Source organism: Oryctolagus cuniculus, chromosome 12 (assembly GCF_964237555.1).
Source record: "Oryctolagus cuniculus chromosome 12, mOryCun1.1, whole genome shotgun sequence".
Taxonomy (NCBI): Eukaryota; Metazoa; Chordata; class Mammalia; order Lagomorpha; family Leporidae; genus Oryctolagus; species Oryctolagus cuniculus.
The window spans coordinates 92,122,873-92,144,582 of NC_091443.1; the positions used below are offsets into that span (position 1 = coordinate 92,122,873).

Consider the following 21,710-nt stretch of genomic DNA (forward strand, 5'->3'; position numbering starts at 1 on the left):
TCCTCCGGGGATCCTGGACACTCTGGTCCTATTCGGGTTGGCCAGAAGCCCACTGCCTCTCGCTGCCTGCAGGGCCTCTGCTGTCCTCACGTCAGCTCCAGCGGGACCTGGCACGACCTCATCCTGTGGAGTGGAGTCAGATCTCAAACAAGCCGCCTGTCTCAGGGAGATGAGTGCCCCGGAACCCTCTCAGCTCCTGCAGCCGCATCGTGTTGCTCTTGGCGATCCTAATCTCTCCTGGCAGGCTGTGCTAGAAAAAGCGTCCAGGGGAAGCTAGATCTTTCTGGGCAAAGCCAGGGCTGTCTCCTACCAGCTCCCTCGCACTACTGGGCATGCCCTGCCTGGGGGAGAGGCAGCTCCTTGCAATGGTGCCTGCAGCCCTGCAGTCTCATGCTCCCAAGTTCACAGAGCTCCTTTCCTTTCCACCTCCCTCCCTCCCTCCCTCCCTCCCTCCCTCCCTCCCTCCCTCCCTCCCTCCCTCCTTCTCTCTCTCTCTCTTGATTTTGTTTATTTGAGAGGCAGACTTACAGAGAGAGAGACAGAGAGAGAGAAAGAGACAGAGAGACAGAGATAGAGGGCTTCCATCTGCTGATTCACTCCCCAAATGGCCACATTGGCCAGAGCTGGGCCGATCTGAAGCCAGGAGCCAGGAGCTTCTTCCGGGTCTCCCACGCGGGTGCAGGGGTCCAAGCACTTGGGCCATCTTCCACTGCTCTCCCAGGCTGTAAGCAGAGAGCTGGATTGGAAGAGGAGCAGCTGGGACACAAACCTGTGCCTATATGGGATGCTGGTGCCACAGGCGGAGGCTTAGCCTACTATGCCACAGCGTCAGCCCCAAGCTCCCCTTTCCTTCTGCTCTGCTTGTCTGGTACTGGGTGCTGCTGGCCCCTCTGCTTGGGCGGGGGGGGGGGGGATGTGCAGGGGAGAGGGGAGAATCTGTTTTCCAGGGCGGAGGACCTGGGCTCGCATTTTCCTATCAGCAGTTGCCTTGGCAGGGGGGATGCACGTGAAATTGGCTGTGTGACCTCCAGCACATCTTCCAACACTCGCAGGCCTCAGTGCCTGCATCTGTATCCTGGGCACAACGGGGCTGCTGCCTTACAGAGCTGTGATGAGCTGAGTCAGAGGGGTCGAACAGCGCTCAGTGAACTTGGCATTGGCCACGGCAACTGCTCGGTTCCACCATCATAACTCGTTGCCTGGCCTTGATCTTGGAGACGCCACTCCCTCCTCTGGGCTCCAGTTTCCTGATGTGGAAAAGGAAGGGAGTGGATGAGTGATCTCAAAGAGGGTCTCTCCAGTGGATGATGTGGTGTGATGTGACTTTCAGGTCAAGTTTATCAGAAGTGTAACTTATGTATAATCAAGTGCATCCATTTGAGTATCACCGTCTGGAGAGGGCTGATAAAGTCTACATCAAAATCAGCATCTCAGTGTCCCCAGAAAGTCCTCTGAGCCCGTCTTGGTCAAGGGCCCCGCCCCCCTCTGCCTTCTGTCCCCACAGCGAGAGTGTCAGGCCGCAGCATCAGGCAGATCAAGTCTTCTGTGTCCGGGGCACACGCGTGGGGCCGTGTGGGTCGGCCGCTTGCGCCTCTGTCGTGTGGGGGAGTATTTCGAGTGTGGAGAGAGCACAGTTGTTCATCCACTTCCCTGCTGTTGCACACCTGGGCCGTTGGGTTTTCCCTTGGTGTTTAAGCTCCTGGGAACCCCCAGGTTGTGTGAGAACCTGCGTTTTCATTTTTTCGGGATGAGAACTACAGACAGTGTCTGTTGAGTCACGCGTGGAGTGTGGCTCGTTTCCCTGAGAAACTGTCTGTCCTCCCAAGCAGCTGCTCCCTTGCTGTTGTGAACTGTGGATCTTCCGAATGGGAGCAGCAAGAGGCTGAGGAAGCAGAGAACCCTGAGGGGGCCCCACGGCAGGAAGCAGGGGCTCTGTCCCCGGCTCAGTGAGGCCCTGCATGCTGGCTGCTCTCTCCCTACAGTGCACCGTGCTGCCTGTGCCGCACTCTTTCTGTGCGCCGCCCCCTTCCCCTGCTGGAGCACGTGCCTTGTGAAGGCGAGGGGTCGTTGGTCCAGTGCTATGGCCTTGGTACCCAGAACAGTGCCTGCCGGATGATGAATGCTGGTCATCAATGGATATAAACAAGTGAAAGCATGCTTTTCAAGTGCAGCTGGTTTTCTCTCTGTGGCATGAGGCTGAGTTTCTGTCTTCCTCTTTTACAATTTAAAGACTTATTTACTTATTTTAAAGTCATAGTTACAGGGGGAGAGAGAGAGAGAGAGAGAGAGAGAGAGAGAGAGATCTTCTATCTACTAGTTCACTCCCCAAATGGCTACAATGTCTAGAGCTGCCAGGCCAAACCAGGAGCCAGGAGCTTCTTCTGGGTCTCCCATGTGGGTGCAGGGGCCGAAGCACTTGGTCCACCTTCCACTGCTTTCCTAGGCACATTAGAGGGCATTTGGATCGGAAGTGGAGCAACTGAGACTCAAACTGGTGCCCATATGGGATTCCAGCATTGTGTGCTGGCCACAATGCCAGCCCCAAAGATTGAATTTCTAAAGTGAGCCAGTTTGTAGGTAAATATTCAGCTTATACAGGTGGGTGTGTGGAAATGGCAGAGGTCACAGTGAAGGAAGCGTGGGGGGCTCTGGATGATAGGAGGGGAAGCTGGTGTTTTTGGGTGCCTGCTATGGGCTGGGTGCGTTCTGCACATCGTCATCTTACAGACTGTCATTGCCACCTTTGTGGTGAGCAGGCCCATCCTCCTTGGGCAGGAAACAGGCTCAGTGACTCAGTGAGGTAACAGGTGCATCAGGCCACACTGCTTGGTGGGGAGCTGGGATGGGCACCAGGTACTCCCCTCCTCTGGCTTCCTCATGCCCCAGCAAGGTTCCTCTCTCTTCCCTGTACCCCTTAACGCTCTCTTCTCCATGGTTCCCAGGGGATGGTAGAGGTCTAAGAAGCTCAAGTGCTCAGAGCTAGACCTCAGGGGAGCAGAAGAGTCCTCTGGTGGGCAGGGGGAGGGCATAGGATGGCTCTGCCCCCCCCCCCCCCCAGGCAACAGCCCTGCCCAGGCCAACCTGCACTAAGCCAGTCTGGAATCAAACCCTGTTTGTTGTTAAACAAAGGCACAAGGGCCTGGGCTTCAAAGCGGGTGAGCTTTGAATAGCTTCCAGGTCTTGATTGGATTTAGAGAGACTAGGGAGAGTACCCTGGGAGCCAGAAGCCCTTCCTGTACTGGATGCCAGAAATTCCTCTAGGTGCCACCCCTAGGAGCTTGGGTGAGAGACTCAGTGTGTTTGTGTAAATGTTTCCTCCTGCAGACGTGTGGGTGTGGAATCCTCCACCTCCAGGTTGACGGATTAATTAAAGTCACAGCACACAAGAGACCTAAACACTCATGGGCTCTCTTTCTTCCCCTGTTTCCATGAGAAGCCCTTGACCTTGAGATTTCTGGCTAACCAGCCTGCTAAGCCTTTGCCACTCTGCTTGGAACACCAGTCTCTGCCCCAGCTTCGCCTCGATCCCAGCATCTGCACTGTTCGTCCCATAGCCTTTTATTTGTCACCTACGAGGAGCCAGGCGTTTCTCTTCTTTACGCCAGCCTGCCATGTCCATTTCATTATTTGCATTTGAGGGAGGGAGAGAGTGAGGCCCCACAGGTAATAGGCTGGGCTGAGGAGCGCTGCTCTCGGCTGTGGTTGCCAGGCCACTCTGCTTCTCTCCTGTCTTCCTCCTCGCTCTGCGCTCTGAGCCCAGGACGCTACACAGCCTGACACTGAATTCCTCTGTGTGGGACAGGGTCCATCCTAGCCTGGGGCCGAGGAGCCTGGGAGAGGCTTCCGGCGGCTCAGAGAGCAGCGAGGAGGCAGGTGAGCGGGAAGGAATTCCGGGAACATGTGGCACGCGCCGATGGACAGGAGGGCGGGGGGCATCACTTTTTAAGTGAGGGGCCCTAGAAGCCTGAGCAACTACACAGGGTCCATTCACACATTTGCCATGTTCCTGAGTGTGCTGTGTGAGCGCATGGCACGCATGCGTGAAGTCAGCGTGATGAAGTCGGTGGGCTGTCACTGCTGCCTCAGCGTGGGGTGGCGACAGCGTGTGTCGGGCTGCGAGCCCCATCCTGAGTCAGTTTTCAGGTCTCATGCATGGGAGTTTTGACACAGGACAGCTCTCCAAGCTGAATCGTGTTGACAGCAATTTGGCTTTTTTTTTTTTTTAACCATCGGGGGAAATATTTAAAATGGAAATCCTTGCTTTTGATGCATATTAATTTGAGAGGCAGACTTTTAAAAATATTTATATAGCTGTAACATTTTATTGTGGAATTTTAAAAAGAGTATAAAATAGTGAGGATAGTATAATGGGCTCCATGTACCCAGATCCCAGCTTCAGTGGCTACCCACATTCTGTGATTCTTTTGTTTTTTAAAGATCTTTATTTTATTTATTTGAAATGCAGAGAGAGAAGGAGAGAAAGAGAGAGAGAGAGAGAGAGAGAGAGAGAGAGACGGAGACATCTATCTTCAGCCTCTGGTTCACTCCCCAAATGGCCACAATGGTTAAGGCTAGGCCAGGCCAAAGCCAGGAGCCAGGGACTCTATTTGTGTCTCCCACATGGGTGCAGGGACCCAAGTACTTGGCCATCTTCTGCTGCTTTCCTGGGAGCTGATTGGAAGCAGAGCAGTGTTCCAATGCTGGCTTCGAAAGTGGTGACTTAACCTGCTGTGCCACAACGTCAGTCCCTCAAATTCTTCCATTCCTGGAGAACTAGGTTATTGATGAATTAAATAAATTAGGTATTTTGCAAAACAATGAATGTAATTCATGTAATACTTACTGTGGGTTTTTCTGATGAAAGAAGTAAAAAAAAAAAAAAAGATCTAAAATGTTTACAGTGAGGGACAGGCATTTGGCCTGACAGTTAAGATGCCTGTGTCCTGCATGAGAGGGCGTGGGTTCAAGGCCCAGCTCCGGCTCCCAGCTCCAGCTTCCTGCTAATGCAGACCTTGGGAGGCAGCGGTGATGGCTGACGTCTTTGGGTCCCTGCCACCCTTGTGGGAGACCTGGATTGAGTTCCTGGGGATTTGGGGAGTGAAGCAGCAGGTGGGTGTTCTCTCTGTCTCCATTTCTCCAACAAATATATAAAAGCAAAAAAGTCTCTGTTTCCGGTGTTGGTTGAAGAAGGCACACACATGTATCATCCAGCCATGCAGCTTCGAAGCATGGGACAGGGAGTTCGGATCTGCCGGCCGCAGAGCCTGGGCAGGAAAGCACAGCGTCAGCCCAAGCCTCACAGCACCCCCCTCTGTGGTTCCCTTATCTGCAGAGAGAAAAAGCCCATTTATAACTTTCCTGGCCTGGTTTGAAACGTGTTGGCAAAGATTCAGGAATGTGTTTGCTTGGAACCGGAGCCCTCAGAGATTGTCTGGGAAAACAAGGCCTCGTTGTCTGCCGCTCTGACTCCCAGGATGCGCCAGTCCAGCACCCTCCAGCCCACCTTGGCCTTGGCCTCACTCACAGCCGCTGCGGTGCTCCGGGAAGGAGCCCAGACCTGCGCGTGGCAGAGGATGTGGGTTTCAGCCTCTGCTCTCCAGCCATTTGCTGTGTGCTCTTGAGAAAGTTGCTTGCCCTCTCTGGGCCTCATGACTCTGTGATTGAGTTGTCACTCCGTGGGCCCTTCTGACTCTGGGTGGCTGTGGTCTGTAGCCAGGCACGAGGAGGGAGTGTGAACCATCATGTACGAGAAGGGGGCTGTGCACGCTGATCCGTTTATTCTTCAGGAGCCGGAGGGCTTTGGGATGCTTTGAAAGGCTCGTGGTTTCCTCTGAGTTTGTTAGATGCTGTGCACTCAGCAAGTATGAGCCAGAGGTCAGCTGAGGGTCATTCTGATCCACTCCACAACATCTTGAGCCCCAAACCCCTTCTCTCCTGCAAGATTTCCATGGATCCCTGAAGAGCCCCGTGCTCTCTGGGTGTGGATTCAGGACCTCCGCCATCCCCACCTCACATGGCCCAGAGCTGAAATCAGACTACTGCTCTCTCTACACCCGAGACCCACGCACGTGAAGATCCACGAGTCTGGCACATTCTTCCAACCACTGAGGGAGGGGCAGCCCTGAGCACATGAGTGACAACCATGCGAAGGTCTTCCTTGTTCTGGAAGTCGACTCGGGGCCGGCATTGTGGTGCAGCAGATTTAGCCTCCACCTGGGATCCCCATGTCCCACATCAGAGTGCCAGTCTGAGTCCTAGTTCTCCATTCCAGCTCCCTGCTAATGCACCTGGGAAAGCAGTGGAAGATGGCCCAAGTGCTTGGACCACTGCTGACCATGTGGGAGACTTGGGTGGAGTTCCTGGCTCCTGGCTTCTGCCTGGACCAGCTCTGTGGAGTGAATCAATGGATGGAAAAATCTCTCTCCCTGCCTTTCAAATACATAAATTTTTTTTTTTAAATGTACTTGGCCCTTTGCCCTCCACACTGCCCAAACTCCCCCCACTATGCTGGTCTCTCTCTCCTCTTGTTTCTGGTACTCTCCCCCTCCCTCCCTTAGGTGTCTAAATTTGTTTCCACCTGTTTTGCTGAGCAGTTCAGCGCTGGGCTGCTCTGATCTGCAAGCACACACAACCAAACCTGTCAAGGTGCTTTCGAGGTGAAAAGACTTGCACGTACTAGGACCACCCTTCTTCAGAAAGTTGTTGTCATAAAGCTTAAAGGAAAAAGGCTTCACAAGGATATGGCCCTAAAGCTACCTGGGTAAGGTAATTTCTGCTTAAATTACCTAAAAGCTGGGTCTTGTGTGGGTATTTGGATGGAACCACCTCGTGAGGACATGGTTCGCTCCTCCCGGCTCTCCTGTTCTCCCTCTTCTGCAGTGGTGCCTTCTCTGCCTCCTTCTCTTTGGGCCTGTGGGCCATGCATGTAGGAAGGTGCAGGACAAACATGCATCTGTTCAATTGCTCTCACCCGAAGCAGCTCTGGGCTCAACTGGCTTCTTCGGAGCTGGTCCCAGAGTGTGAACTCCAAGGGGTTGTGAGTATGGCAGTAGGGAGGTCGCCACGGAAAATGTTGTGGTTTGACAAGGCTGGGAAGGAGCAGCGACATCTGGGAGACACCAGCAACCTCCAACCCAAGTCCAACAAGCCCCAGTGTGCATGAGTCCATGAGCCTATGGGAAGAGCTGGCTGCCACCGAGAAGAGAATGTGGTCTTATGCCTGAGATGTGGCTGGAGGAAGTGTGGAAGAGAGCAAGGGGGTGGGTGCGGAAGGCACTTTGCCAATTCTTCACGAAGATTCCTGGGAGGAGCTTTGATGGACGAGGGTAGACACTTGCCAGGCTAATCCACGTAGACAGGCAGGTGAGTCGAGGTGGGAAGGAGCCAAGAAGAGGAGAGTTCAGTCCAGGCTGAGAGAGCAAGTCATGTGACCAAGAAACAGAGGCTGACCATCTGGCATGTCTGGTAAACCACACGGCTGGACTGGGAGTGTTTTGGGGGTGAAAAGTGAGGCTTTGGTAAGCTCTGCTAAGGCATTTGGGCTTTGTGTTGTGGGCCACGGGAGGGTTTTGAGCAGCCAAGTGACAATGTTAGATGTGCACTTAGAACGATGCCTCTGACAGAAGGATGGATCTCAGGGGCCAACACAGAGCAAGGAGGCCAGCTATACATCTGTTGTATCATCCCGATTACAACAGGGTGTTGGTGGAAGGGGGGATGGAAAGGAGCAGATAGATCCTACAGACAGCAAGGAATCAGGACTGGGAAAGTACAGGGGCGGAGTGTGAGGCATAAAATGCATGCATCTGGCTCATGTCCCTGCCATGTGATATCCCACAGGGTGAACCATGGTGATGTCCACTCTCTCACCACTGCAGACAGGACTGCAATGGACTGCTCTGTGTTGGTCTCCCTGTGCCCATGTGGGAAGCCATCAATAAGGTAGATATTTAGAACTGGTTTCGCTGACCTGTGGGGCTTGCACATTTCCAAATCTGTCAGATAGTATCAAATGACTCCTCAAAGTGACTGTGCTAGTTCACTCTGGATTCAGGTTGGGAGCTCCTGTGCTCTGTTGCTTTCAAGTCCTTTATCAGACTTATGAGACTTTGCCAGTCTGACTCTTGGGAAATGCAACCTCTTCCCTGACTGCCAGTGTGACGAAATCCATTTTTAAATGATTATTTACCACCATTTCAATCTTCTGTGAATTGCCTGTCCATATGTTTTGCTCAACTCTTGGTTGGGTCATTTGGTTTTTTCTTACTGATTTCTATATATTCTGGATTCTAGCCATTTGTTGGGCTTTTCTTAATCTGTAACTTTTCTTTTTTATTTTTATTTATAAAAGCTTTTGTTAGGATGGAAGTATTAAATTTTAATAATTTTAACATCTCAAAATTTTGTAGTTAGTGTGTTTTGATTACATTTTTCTATACTAATTTTATAAAACTATTCTTCTATATTTTCCTATTTCCTAAAAACTTTCACTTTTCATATTTAGATCTTTAATCTCTCTGGATTTCATATGTACAATGTGACAAAGGGTCTAATTTTACCCTTTTTTTTTTCAAATGACTAGCCAATTCTTCTAGGGTCATTAATTAATTTATTTCTTCATTCACTATTATTTTTAAAAAAGATTTATTTATTTGAAAGAGTTATATGGAGAGACAGACAAAACTTAAATCTTGTGCTTTACTCTCCAGATGGCTGCAAAGGTTATGCTGGGCCAGGCCGAAGTCAGGAGCCAGGAGCTTCTTCTGGGTCCCCCACATCAATGCAGGGACCCAAGCACTTGGGCCATCTCCCGCTGCTTTCCTGGGTGCATTGGCAGGGAACTGGATTACAAATAGAGCATCTAGGATTTGAACTGGCATATGATGTTGATGGTGTTTCAAGCAGTGGCTTTACCCATGACACCACAAAATGCCAGCCCCACTTCATTCATTATTAATAGAATAATTCATTATACTGATTTATAATTCCACCACTGTGTGTGTGTATACACACACACACACACACACACACACACATATATATATATATCGACAGCCAGAGTTAGACAGTGAGAGAGAGAGAGACAGAGAGAAAGGTCTTCCTTCCGTTGGTTCACCCCCCCAAATGGCCACTATGGCCGGCGCGCTGCGGCTGGCTCATTGCACCGATCCGAAGCCAGGAGCCAGGTGCCTCCTCCTGGTCCCCCATGTGGGTGCAGGGCCCAAGCACTTGGGGCATCCTCCACTGCCCTCCCGGTCCACAGCAGAGAGCTGGACTGGAAGAGAAGCAACCAGGACAGAATCTGGCACACCAACCAGGAGTAGAACCCAGGGTGCCGGTGCCGCAGGCAGAGGATTAGCCTAGTGAGCCGTGGCGCTGGCCCCCACCACTGTATATATTAACTACACACACATACACACATATATTTGTAGATTTGTTCCTGGCCTCCCTATTGAATTCCATGGTTATCTATTCTTAGAGCAATATCACAATATTTTAATTATAATAACTTCATAAAAATTTATTTTATCTGGCACAATAAATCTCCCAGTTTTGGTTCTTTTATTTCAAAATTGCCTGTGGCTATTCGTAGCCCTCTTTTCTTCCATGCTAATTTTAAGATCATCTTATCAAATTCTGTGGAAAAAATCCTTTGGATCTAAGATGGGAATGACATTGAATTTATGGACATAATTTGGGGATAATGGCTCTTTTTTAAGCTGTGGCATCTTTCCATGTATGAATGTCCCATGTGACTTTAATATTTAAATCTTCTTTTGTGCCCTTCAACATGATTTTACATTTCTGTCCTTGCAAAAGTCTTGAACATTTTTTGTTAGATTTAATTGCAGATGAAATGATTTCTTATTGTAAAGAACATGTGTCTAATGTTTCACCTCTGGGTATAATGTTGGGTGCATGCTTTCCCTAAAATATTCTGCATCAGATTAAGAAAAATTTCCACTACCTCTAATTCTTGAAGAAGTTTTTGTTTTTAACACAAAACTTTGAATTAAAATATAAATAGATCTGAATTCTTTTTTGAGCTTTATTTATTTGGAAAGGCAGAGTTGCAGAGAGAGGGAGAGACATCTTCCATTCACTGGTTTGCTCCCCACATAGCCACAACAGCCACCAGCCAGGAGCCTGGAACTCCATCCGGGTGTCCCATGTGGGTGCAGGGCCCCAAGGACTTGGCCATCTTCCTCTGCTTTCCCAGGCACAACAGCAGAGAGCTGGATCAAAAGTGGAGCAGCTGGTACTCAAACCAGCACTCATTTGGGATGCTGGGATCACCGGTGGCCGTTTATTTGAATTTTATCAAAAGGTTTTTCAATATAGTTTTTATTTGTTAATGTGGGAATTATATTAGTCACTTTTCTGAAGATGCGATCTTGTTTATAATTCTGGGATAAGTATACTCTGTCCAGCATAGATATAGTTGACAGATAGATGATAGGTGATAGACAGATGATAGGTTATAGACAGATGACACATTATAGATAGATAGATAGATAGATAGATAGATAGATAGATAGATAATAGGTGACTGTATTCAACCTGCAAGCCTGTCTGGGTGCAGAAGAGGAAGGGAGTGCTGTCCCAGGTCAGGTGCACGTATGAAGGTGTTGGTGCTACCTGGGCTTGTGGGCATCTAAAGCTTGATTTCTCTGTTGGCATTTCATGGGTTTCCCTGAGCCCCGTGTACCCCACAGGAACCTCCAGTTGCAATGCTTGCGGCATGGTGCCATCCAGTCGTCTTCGTCTGATCCCACCCACCGGAGGGCAGGCACTTATTCCCCTCTCTGCTGCGTTTGGTAAACTCACCCACCCGTGCCCACTGTCAGTTAGAACACAGCTGCCGCTCAGACGTCCCTTCTCCCTTGCTCTGCCCTCTGCTCCTCCCATCACTGCAACTTGCCTTCCAGTTTCCCAGGTGCTTGGAAATACTCACAACCTGCACTCCTGAGGATGCATTGAGCTACTGCAGTGGTCCTTCAGCCTCTGTGACTGGCTGGAGCAGAGGGGGCAGCACCTGTTCACACTCCCACCTTCAAAGGCATCCTCCAGTCTCCAGATCTCTCCTGTTCGTGTCCCTTTAGCAGGTGGACCTGGCTGCTAGCCAGTGCTGGCAGGACACGGTTCACAAAACCTTGGTGTGTCCTGTGGAGAAGAGGAGGTTTGGCGTTGGCTTTGGCAGTGCAAATCATTTGGTGACTGGCTCGTTCATGGTCACTGGAGCTGAGATGGAGGAATCCCACTTTAATATCTTTTTATACATTTTCTCTAGAGCATTACTAGTTTTGTCTGCACTCAAGTGTTTTGGCATAGAATTGTTTATAGCATTCTCTTAAAGTTTCCCAATCTCTGTGTCTATAACCTCTTTTTCATTCAGAATAGATGCACCTTCTCGGCTTTTTACATCAAACTTGCCACAGTTTTGGTTATTTATTAGTGTTTTCACAGAACATTAAAAATTCTCCCTTTCTGGGCCTGTGCTGTGGCACAGCAGATAAAGCTGACACCTGTGCCATCGGCATCCCATATGGGTGCAGGTTTGTGCCCTGGCCACTCCACTTCCCATCCAGCTCCCTGCTGCCGACCTGGGAAAAGCAGTAGAAGATGGCCCAGATGTTTGGGCACCTGCCATTCATGTAGGAGACCCGGATAAAGCTCCTGGCTCCTGGCTTTGGCTGGCCCAGCCCTCGTCATTGTGGCCATCTGGGGAGTGAACCAGTGGATGGAAGATCTCTCTCTTTTTCTGTCTCCCCCTCTTTCCCTGCAGCTCTCTCAAATAAATAAATAAACACATCTTTTTAAAAAATTCTCTTTTGTTTCTTTGTATTCCATTAACTTATGCTTCTCCTTTTTACTCTTTAACTGTGGAATAAATCATACATACAAAATAGTGAGTATAAATTGTGTGTGTGAGAGAGAGGAATAGCTACAAAGTGAACAAACGTAGATCCATGAAGGAGTCTCAGAAACTGACTACCAGCTGTTGGATCCCCCAAACACACACATCTCTCACTGTCCTAACTGTTGGGTTAATCAACTCTTTACTTTTACTGAGCCGGCGCCGTGGCTCAATAGGCTAATCCTCCACCTTGCGGCGCCGGCACACCGGGTTCTAGTCCCGGTCGGGGCGCTGGATTCTGTCCCGGTTGCCCCTCTTCCAGGCCAGCTCTCTGCTATGGCCAGGGAGTGCAGTGGAGGATGGCCCAGGTGCTTGGGCCCTGCACCCCATGGGAGACCAGGAAAAGCACCTGGATCCTGGCTCCTGCCATCGGATCAGCGCGGTGCGCCGGCTGCAGCGGCGGCCATTGGAGGGTGAACCAACGGCAAAAGGAAGACCTTTCTCTCTCTGTCTCTCTCTCTCACTGTCCACTCTGCCTGTCAAAAATAAAAAAATAAAAAAAAAAAAAAAAAAAAAAAGATTTATTTACGTATTTGAAGGGCGGAGTTACAGAGAGGCGGCGGGGCGGGGCTTGGTCTTCCATTCGTTGGTGAATCCGTCGCTCTTGTCCTCTGCAGTTGTGGGGCTCACGGGCGGCAGCCCAGGGACGTGAACGCACCACCATGGGAAGCCGCTTCCAAGATGTTATTTGCTGAGGCCTCGTCTCTCCACTCCCGGAGAAACGGTGCCAGCACAGATGACAAAGCAGGCAGAACAAAAGAGGGCTGACAGGCAGAACTAGGGCAGTGGGTTTGGGCAGTGACAGCCCCCAGCTCAGCATGCCAGATGCAAGCGGTCCTCCTCGGCGTGTGTGACTGGGCCCTAAAAATAGCCCATTGTGCTCCAGTGAGCTCAGCCAGGCACTGGGTCCTCCCCCTGGACGGGGCTCCGAGGGGGCTCCAAGCAAGCCCTGAGACCAGGCTGCTCCCCATGGCAACCGGGGCAGCCTTTGTCCTGCAAGGCCGAGTCCTCTAGGCGGTGCTGGTGCAGTGACCCGGGCACCTGGAGCCCAGGTAGGACTCCACGCCCCAGCTCACTCGGAGCCCAGGAGCCCTCAGATGAAGCGGCAGGGCCACAGAGTCTGCACTTGATGGAGGCGCCACGTGGCTGACCTTTCTGCTCCTGGCTGTCCCGGCTGCCAGGGACAGCATGACTGAGGCCTGAGAACAAAGGAAGAGGCCCGCTACATGACACAGGAGAGACTTCTGCAAGTGACACCCAGAGCCCTGGGCAGGGAAGGCGTTCTCACCCCTCGCCAGCGGGGCTGGCCCTCAGCCCAGTCATCCTTGTGATGAAAATGAAAGAAAGCAACTCAATTACCTCCTCCAAGGCCTTTTCTGCCTCTATTTTTGGGCACTCCAGGAACCCCACATCCTGCTGGGGGCCTGCACTCTGCTTCCGGGCCCTCCATCCATGCACCCCAGACCCCTCGTGAATGCCCCTGCCGCATTCCAGGGTCCACTTTGTTGAGCAACAGCTGGCAGCCAGGCAAGCCTATCAGGTGCTGGAAGGGGGTCCAGGGCGCCCACTCTGTACCGTTCTGCATTTAAGGATGCTCAGAGGGCCAGCACTGTGGCACAGCCGGTAAAGCTGCTGCCTGCGAGGCTGGCATCCCTAATGGGTGCTGGTTCGAATCCTGGCCGCTCCGCTTGCAATCCAGCTTCCTACTAACATCCTGGGAAAAGCAGTAGAAGATGGCCCAAGTGCTTGGGCCCCTGCACCCATGTGGGAGACCCTGAGGAAGCTCCTGGCTTGGGCCTGGCCCAGCCCTGGCAGTTGTGACCATTTGGGGAGTGAACCAGTGGGTGGAAAATCTCTTTCTCTCTTGCTCTCTGTAATTCTTTCAACTCTCTCTCTCTCTCTCTCTCTCTCTCTCTATATATATATATATATACACAAAAGAGGGCTGCTCAAGAACATGTGTCCTGCTTTGCTTCACCATTGAACCCCCGGCTCCAGCCACAGACCCGACCCATATGTGTTGAATGAATGAATGAGAGTGAATGAATGAATGGCTGTATCAGCCGCTGCACCTGAGAGTGCGGGGCGGGGTTGTGAGGAGCAGGACTTCTGAGAGTGCTTTGATGCGAACTGTTGAGCACAAGATCCGGCCTGTCCCCAAGCCTTGGTGAGAGTATGCAGCCTGTTCACTCCCTCTCCCGCGAGAGGAGAAAGACGCTGACCCGGCGCCCGAAACCAGCCCACAACAAGCAGGGAGACTTGCACGGTCGCACGCACTGCATATTTTCTAAACCGTCTGCGGCTAAATATAAAACAGCTAAACCGGGAGGGGGTGGGAAAGGGCAGGGAGGCCAGAGCCGGAGAGCGGCTGCGAGGAGGAATCAAAGGGGAGCCAGCCGCCAGCCTCTGCTCGCAGCTAGCAGGATGATCGCAGAGGAAATTAAAAGTGAGTTTCCTTGAAGGAGGAGAAGGTAATTGGTTCCCTCTGCTCTGGTGTCCCAGCACCTGCCCTCCATCTGCACCCGGAGGAGGAGTCATCATGGGAGGCCGCGGCACCGAACTACAGAGCTCTTCCAGGCCGTCCGAAATGCGCGCACATGCACATGCGCATACAGCACATCCACACGCGCATGCGCGGGCACGCACATGCGCAGTCCATCTGCCCCGTCTTCCCGCCCTCCAGCCGCATCAAACCCTGTCAGAAGAGAAGGTAGGCGACCCGCAAGGCTGGTGGCTAAGTGGCATGAAGGGCTCGGCTGTGAAGTTTGGGTTACTGACAGTAAGATGGCAAAGTGTGTGGACGGCTTCCGGCTTCCGTCACTGTGTAGGCCAGAGGGAGGCCGAGTGACCCCCGGGGTGGTGTCACGAGGGGTTTCGGTGGAGAAGTGTCCTTCGCCTCTGCTCAGGAGTGTGGACCCCAGCAGGCTGGCGGAGCCGGGAGACAGCATCTCCACTCTGGGATCTGGGCCCTCAGCTACTGGTCGCATTAGTTGGGTCTGCACTGGGGCCACCTGCGGAATCAGACCATCTGAGTGTGAGAAAGAGGAAGTCAGCGTTAGAGGGGGACAGAGGGGGACACACACAGAGGAAAGAGAGAGAGGGGCTGGCTGGGCGCTCCAGGCCTTTGTGAAGCCCTCCTGCCCTCGTGTTCCGTACTCCACCCCTCTGGTCTGAAACCCTCACCTTTTGCTTAAGCCAGTTGGCACGGGGTCCTACTAGCTGGAGGCTAAAAGGCCTTGGCCAGGGCCCGGCCCTCAGTTGACCAGGGTCAAGGGCGAGGATGGAGGGCTTAGGGGAATGCACAGGGGCAGCAGGGCTGCCACAGCCGCTTTCCTGCTGGCTCCCTGAGCTGCACAGCCTCTGGAGAAGACCCCGGGGCCGGGCCACCCTCTGGCCCAGCTGGAGTTTGGTTGGGATGAAGGTCCTCACTGCCTTACTTCCTTGGGAACCCACCAGGCCGTAGCACAAGGCATTGGCAGGAACTAGAGATGGGACAGTTCCTAACTGTGCACTCTCTCACTCTGCTCCCAGAACCAGGCATGTTCTGAAGGTGGATGATTTGAAACTGAACAAGGGGGCAGGGGTGAGGGCTGGAGGTGGGGGTGGGGATGGGGAGCCAAGCCAAAGGCTGATAGGAGGGCTGCCGGCTTGCCCAACTCTGGGGGTGCCATGGTCTCTGGAAGGCACCCCTGTGTGGGGGGCTGGCTCTTTGTTTCTTCACCAGCATACCTGCTGGGGACCCTCGCCCCATGGAGACTGGGGATTGGGGCTAGGGAGAACCAGGTGCTGACACGGGCAGGCTCCACGGGAGGGAATCTGCTCTGCTAGGCCCTTGCCTATGGGGAAGGGGAAGACATTAGGAGACTTTGCCAGTGGGAGCCCCGTGACAGTGTCATCACCTTAGAACCAGGGTGATCACAAGGAAAAGCAAGAAGAAATCGTATTTCCCAAATGACATCTGAAATGCTACTAATGTGGTATTCCTCTGCCTCCCAACCATGGTGCACCCCTTATTTGAGAATGTGTAAAACCTTTATCCATTTCTTTTCATTTTTTATATGAAAAGCAGAGAAAAAAAGATGTTGATTTTTCATCCACTAGTTCATCCCTCAGATGCCTGCAGCAACCAGGGCCTGGCAGGCTGGAACTCAATCCAGACCTCCCACACGGATGGCAGGGGCCCAAGCACTGAGCTGACACCCCTGCCTCCCGTGCTGGGCAGTAGCAGGAAGTTGGAGTCAGGACTGTCTGTCACCCAGGGCCTCAGTTGTGAATTGAGGAGGACTTGTTTCCCAACAACTTGTGCAGCTGTGAGAACACTGATGTCTCAGTGTTATGCTTGATGGGTTAAGGGTGAGGACTTGATCTAATGATGGCATCTGGGAGGTGGGTCTAGTGGGAGGTCTTTGGGGGCACAATGGCCACAGCTCGGCTGATCTGAAGCCAGGATCCAGGAGCCCAAGCATTTGGGCCATCTTCTGCTTTCCCAGGCCATAGCAGAGTTGGATTGGAAGAGGAACATCTGGGACTCAAACTGGCACCATATGGGATGCCGGCATCACAGGCAGAGGCTTAACCTCCTACACCACAGTACTGGCCCCAGAATTTCTAGCTTTTAAAAATATCAACATGCTTAAACACCCCAAAGTTAATTATGGGGCTGCTGCTGATGGCCGTGCTCACTGAGAATGTTCTAGAAGCCAGGCACATCCTCTCACTTTATCTGGGTCTCCCATGTGGATGGTAGGGGTCCAAATACTTAGGCCATCCTCTGTTGCTTTTTCAGGAGCATTAGCAAGGAAGTGGATTGGAAGCAGAGCAGCTGTCCCTTGAACTGGCTCTCTGATACGAGATGCCGGCGGCACTAGCTGTGACATAACCCATTGCACCGCAACACCAGCCTCCTCCAAGGCATCTTGTCTGATGTCGTTGCTTAGCTGGGGATATTGCCGTCTTTAGATATGTGACTGAAATGGCATTTGGACTCTGTGTTCATTTATGCTGACTGATAAAAGGCCAACATACATTGTGTGCTTCTAAATAGATATTAAAAAGAGAGAGTGTAAAGGCTGGTGAGATGACAGCATTGTGAGGGTGCTGGGGGAGTTATGCTCTAGGCCAGCCCCCAGCCCTCTTCTCAGCCTTACCTCACCAATCATTCAGCGAGTCCTTATGCAGTGTCTACAACCAGGGAAACAAAATCTCCCAGGGCGGGTCCTGGCTTCACAGAGCTGAACTGTAGGGTCCTTGAGGAAATGGAACGGAGCAACTGACTGCGAGGTGGGATGGGGGTGTGGGCGGGAAGAGAGCAGCCTGGCTGGTACAGGTGGAAACAGACCCAGCCCAGGGGTCTTGAGTCCACAAGAGGAGGGCTCACACAATGGGTTTACATTTGGATCCACTTAGCTCCAATTTTGAAGAATAATAAGAGATAGAGAGAGAGAGGGAGGCAGGGAGAGAGAGAGAGAGAGAGAGAGAGAGAGAGAGAGAGAGAGAGAGAATCTTCCATCTGCTGGTTTGCTCCCCGAATGCCCACAACAGCCAGGGCTAGGCCACGATGAACCAGGAGACAGGAGCCAGGATCTCCATCCAGGTCTCCCATGTGGGTGGCAGGATCCCCAGTGTTTGGGCCATCACCTGCTGCCTCCCAGGGCGCGTAGTAGCAGGGAGTTAGAATTGGAAGCAGAGACAGGACTTGAGCCCAGGCACTCTGACATGGGACGCAGGCATCCCCAGGGTGGCTTACCACTGCATCACAATGCCCACTTGCAGATGGTATTATAGCTGTGTGACTAAGAGTAAGTCATTCAGCCTCTCTGAGTCTTCGCTCTCCGTTTATTTCTGTCTTACCTGCCGTCCTGTCTGCCTCATGGGGTTGTGATATGGATTTAAATGAATTCATGAGTGTGACACGGTGTGACACATACATGCATAATCAACATTCATTTCCATTTCAGTTATGACAGGCTCTGCTGTAACAAAACCCAAATAGCCGAGCTCTACTTCTCACCCGTGTGGAAGGTGGGCCACGCATGGTCACGGCTGGGGCTCTTGCGTGTCGTGTCAGGGACTCAAGTGTCTTTTGGTTCTGTGTTCATGGCCTCCGTTCCCAAGGTCACTTTATAATCCCAGGTGACGACTCCAATTCCAGTCAGTAGAAAGGAGAAACTTACACTCTCTTGATAAGGACACACACTGGACATTGCACCACCTACTTTAATTTTTTTTAATTAATTAATTTATTTAAAAGGCAGAGTTACACAGAGAGAGGCAGAGAGAGAAAAGAGAGAGAGAGATCTTCCATTTGTTGGTTTACCCCCCAAATGGGTGCAATAGCCAGGTAGAAGCCAGGAGCCTAGAGCTCCTTTGTCGCTCCCCCTCTTCATGGAGGAACGACACAGGACCCTGCGCTGTTCTTTTGTCTGCTCGGCCCTCCCCGGGTTTGCTGCTGGTTCTTCCCGGGTTGGCTACCGTCCCTTCCACCTCCGTGGAAGGGCGGTTCCCCCTGCCACCTTCCCCACTTCCGCGGGGGAGCGGCACACCGCCAGCCGGCTCTCTCAGGGGCTGCACAGGTGTTCCTCTTAGATGTTCCCTGATGCATGTTGTCTCTCTCCTCCTTTATAGTCCTCTTCCACCAATCCCAACTCTGCTACCCACACGCTGAGTACGCTGCTCTCCTCCAATCAGGAGCAGGTCCTACAGTTTATTGGTTGAACTGGAGGCAGCTGTGTAGAAGCTGTTTCTCCCTTCTCAGCGCCATATTGTGGGAGAGCAGATGCATAGAATAAGTCTTAATTCCAGTAACTTAGTCTAGTCCGAGTTGCTCCCCACAGATCTCCCTTTCTTTTTATTTTTTGGCGTTGATATGCGCCTGTCTTCGGTGCCCCGCGGCACACACTCTGCTCTGCTTGCTAGAGTTGCCCACAGGTGCTTACAAGCCCTACCAATCAGGCAAACCGAATCCGGGTCCTCTCTTCGCCATGTTGTGAGGAGGTTTTTAGGCGCTGATGCGTGCCTGTGTTCGGTGCCCTGCAGCGCATGCTCTGCTCTGCTAGAACTGCCTGCAGGTGCTTACAAGCCCTAGCAATCAGGCAAACCGAATCCAAGCCCTCTCATTGCCGTATTGTGGGGAGACTTATTGGTGTTGATTCGTGCCTATCTTCGGTGACCTGCAGCTCATACTCTGGTCGAGCTGCCTGCTGGTGCTTATCGCCTTACTAATCAGGCAGACTGAATCCAAGCCTTCTCATTGCGGTATTGTGGGGAGACTTATTGATGTTAATTCGTGCCTATCTTCGGTGACCTGCAGCGGGTAAGCTGCTAGCCGCCAGCAGGTGCTTATCGTCTTACTAATCAGGCAGACCGAATCCAAGCTCTCTCATTGCCGTGTTGTGGGGAGGCCTTATTTTTCTCTATTTCTCTATCTCTGGGCATTCCTATCTCACCTATTTTACTTCTATCTACCAGCATTCCTATTTCTCTCATTTTACTTCTAAACTTCTGTTTCTCTTATCTTCGCGGCTTCCCGGCGCCCGCCCCAAGGCTGCTTCTTGGCGCCTCGCCGCCCCGCGGCGGGTTCCCGGCTCTGCGCCGCTCGGCTTCATGCGCTCCGCGGTCTCCACGGCCTTCGCGCCCGCACCACGGCCTTTGCAATAGCCCCACGTTCCCTATCTATCCGCGCCCCGTGTGCTCTCCCCACTTGTGCCCCGCGCGCTCTCTCTGCGCGCGGCGGCTTCTGCGAGTCACACAGCCCAGCTCACGTTTCCGCCATCGGCATTTAGTCCAAGTTCTCCGGGCTAACCTGGCGAATTCCAACCTGGTGGCCCACGTCTCTGCCTCTGGTTCCAGATTTTCGCCTTTTGCTCCCCAGGCTGACTTGAAGAATTCCAAGATAGCTTACGTCTCCGCCTCGGCCTGCCCCTGCGGCTTCAATTTCCCTAACATTTTTCTCTACCCAGTATGTTTCCCTAACTTTTCTTCCAACAACAATATTCCCCTCTCATTTCTCCCGGTTTCTCCCCACAGTCCGCATCCGAGTCCAAGCCTCCTCCAGGTTTCACTTTCGCTTTCAATCTCCTAGCTTCCCCGCCATAGTCCGCATCCGAGTCTATGAAAGCTTTCACTTTCGCTTTCAATCCTAACTTCTTTCCCACAGTCCATATCCGAGTCTATGCCTAGGCTTTCAATAGCTTCTTCCGGCACCTTTTTCCGTCCGGCTTTTCCCTAGGTTCTTTGCTAGTCTCTCTCTCCAGTATTTTCCCACTTCATCCCGTTTCTTCCCTCCTGGGTTTCCTATCCGAGTCACGGCACCATTATGTCGCTCCCCCTCTTCATGGAGGAACGACACAGGACCCTGAGCTGTTCTTTTGTCTGCTCGGCCCTCCCCGGGTTTGCTGCTGGTTCTTCCCGGGTTGGCTACCGTCCCTTCCACCTCCGTGGAAGGGCGGTTCCCCCTGCCACCTTCCCCACTTCCGCGGGGGAGCGGCACACCGCCAGCCGGCTCTCTCGGGGGCTGCACAGGTGTTCCTCTTAGATGTTCCCTGATGCATGTTGTCTCTCTCCTCCTTTATAGTCCTCTTCCACCAATCCCAACTCTGCTACCCACACGCTGAGTACGCTGCTCTCCTCCAATCAGGAGCAGGTCCTACAGTTTATTGGTTGAACTGGAGGCAGCTGTGTAGAAGCTGTTTCTCCCTTCTCAGCGCCATATTGTGGGAGAGCAGATGCATAGAATAAGTCTTAATTCCAGTAACTTAGTCTAGTCCGAGTTGCTCCCCACACTCCTTCAGGGTCTCCCATGTGGAGACCAAACACTTGGGCCATCTTCCGTTGCTTTCTTAGGCACATTAGCAGGGAGCTGGATTGGAAGTGGAGCAGCTGGGACTTGAGCCAGTGCCCATATGGGATGCCAGCACTGCAGACGGCTGCCTTACCTACTGTACCACACTGCCGGCTCCAGTTTATTGGATTAAAGCATCAGTGAGCATGCATGTTAACCAGTTTCCATGGCTCAGAAGTTCAGGAGTCAGAGTGTTAGCCTGCTCAGCGAGGACGGGGGCATCCCCTCCAAGGTGGATCCTTCGCGCAGCTGGCAAATCAGCACCAGTTTTTTTTTTTTTTTGAAAGTCAGAGTTACACAGAGAGGAGAGGCAAACACAGAGAGAGGAGAAGCAGATAGAGGTTTTCCATCTCTGGTTCACTCCCTAGTTGGCTGCAACAGCTGGAGCTGTGCCAATCTGAAGCCAGGAGCCAGGAGCTTCCTCTGGGTCTCCCACACGGGTGCAGGGGCCCAAGGACTTGGGCCATCTTCTACTGTTTTCCCAGGCCATAGCAGAGAGCTGGATTGGAAGTGGAGCAGCCATGTCTCAAAGTGGTGCCCATATGGGATGCTGGCACTGCAGGTGGTGGCTTTACCTGCTTTGCCACTGTGCCGGCCCCAAGGCACCAGTTATTGGCAGGAGGCCTGAGCCCTTCTCACATGGGTCTCTCCATAGCCCCTGGGCATCCTCGTGCTGGGTGGTCAGCTTCCCCCAGAGCCAGTGATCCAGGACAGAAATAGGCAGAAGTGGTGAGGTCTTGGCAGACCCGGCAGCGGGCCACACCATCGCTTCCTGCCTGTTGTGTGCATCAGAAGGGAGTCTCTAGGACTGGCCCACACTGGAGGGGAGAGGAATTAGGGTCTGCTTCAGAAGGGAGGGGCATCAAAAACCTGTAGGTGCAGCCAGCCTTTTCCGAGCCCTGGCGGTGTACCTGGCGTGGTGTGGAAGGTCTACATTTATGATCGCAATCACTT

The 21,710-nt window shown here is 52.4% G+C and overlaps 1 long non-coding RNA gene across 4 annotated transcripts in view; it reads left to right on the forward strand.

The window, feature by feature from the left end:
- Positions 1 to 14,251: 14,251 nt before the first annotated feature.
- The window catches only part of LOC108175770 (uncharacterized), a 105,213-nt gene continuing 97,754 nt past the window's right edge, over positions 14,252 to 21,710 (forward strand). For 2 of the 4 annotated variants that reach the window (XR_011380950.1, XR_001792431.3), the window contains exon 1: positions 14,252 to 14,627. This is a non-coding gene — a long non-coding RNA (uncharacterized lncRNA). The remainder of the gene's footprint in view (positions 14,628 to 21,710) is intronic. The other 2 variants (XR_011380951.1, XR_011380952.1) reach the window with 1 other exon arrangement.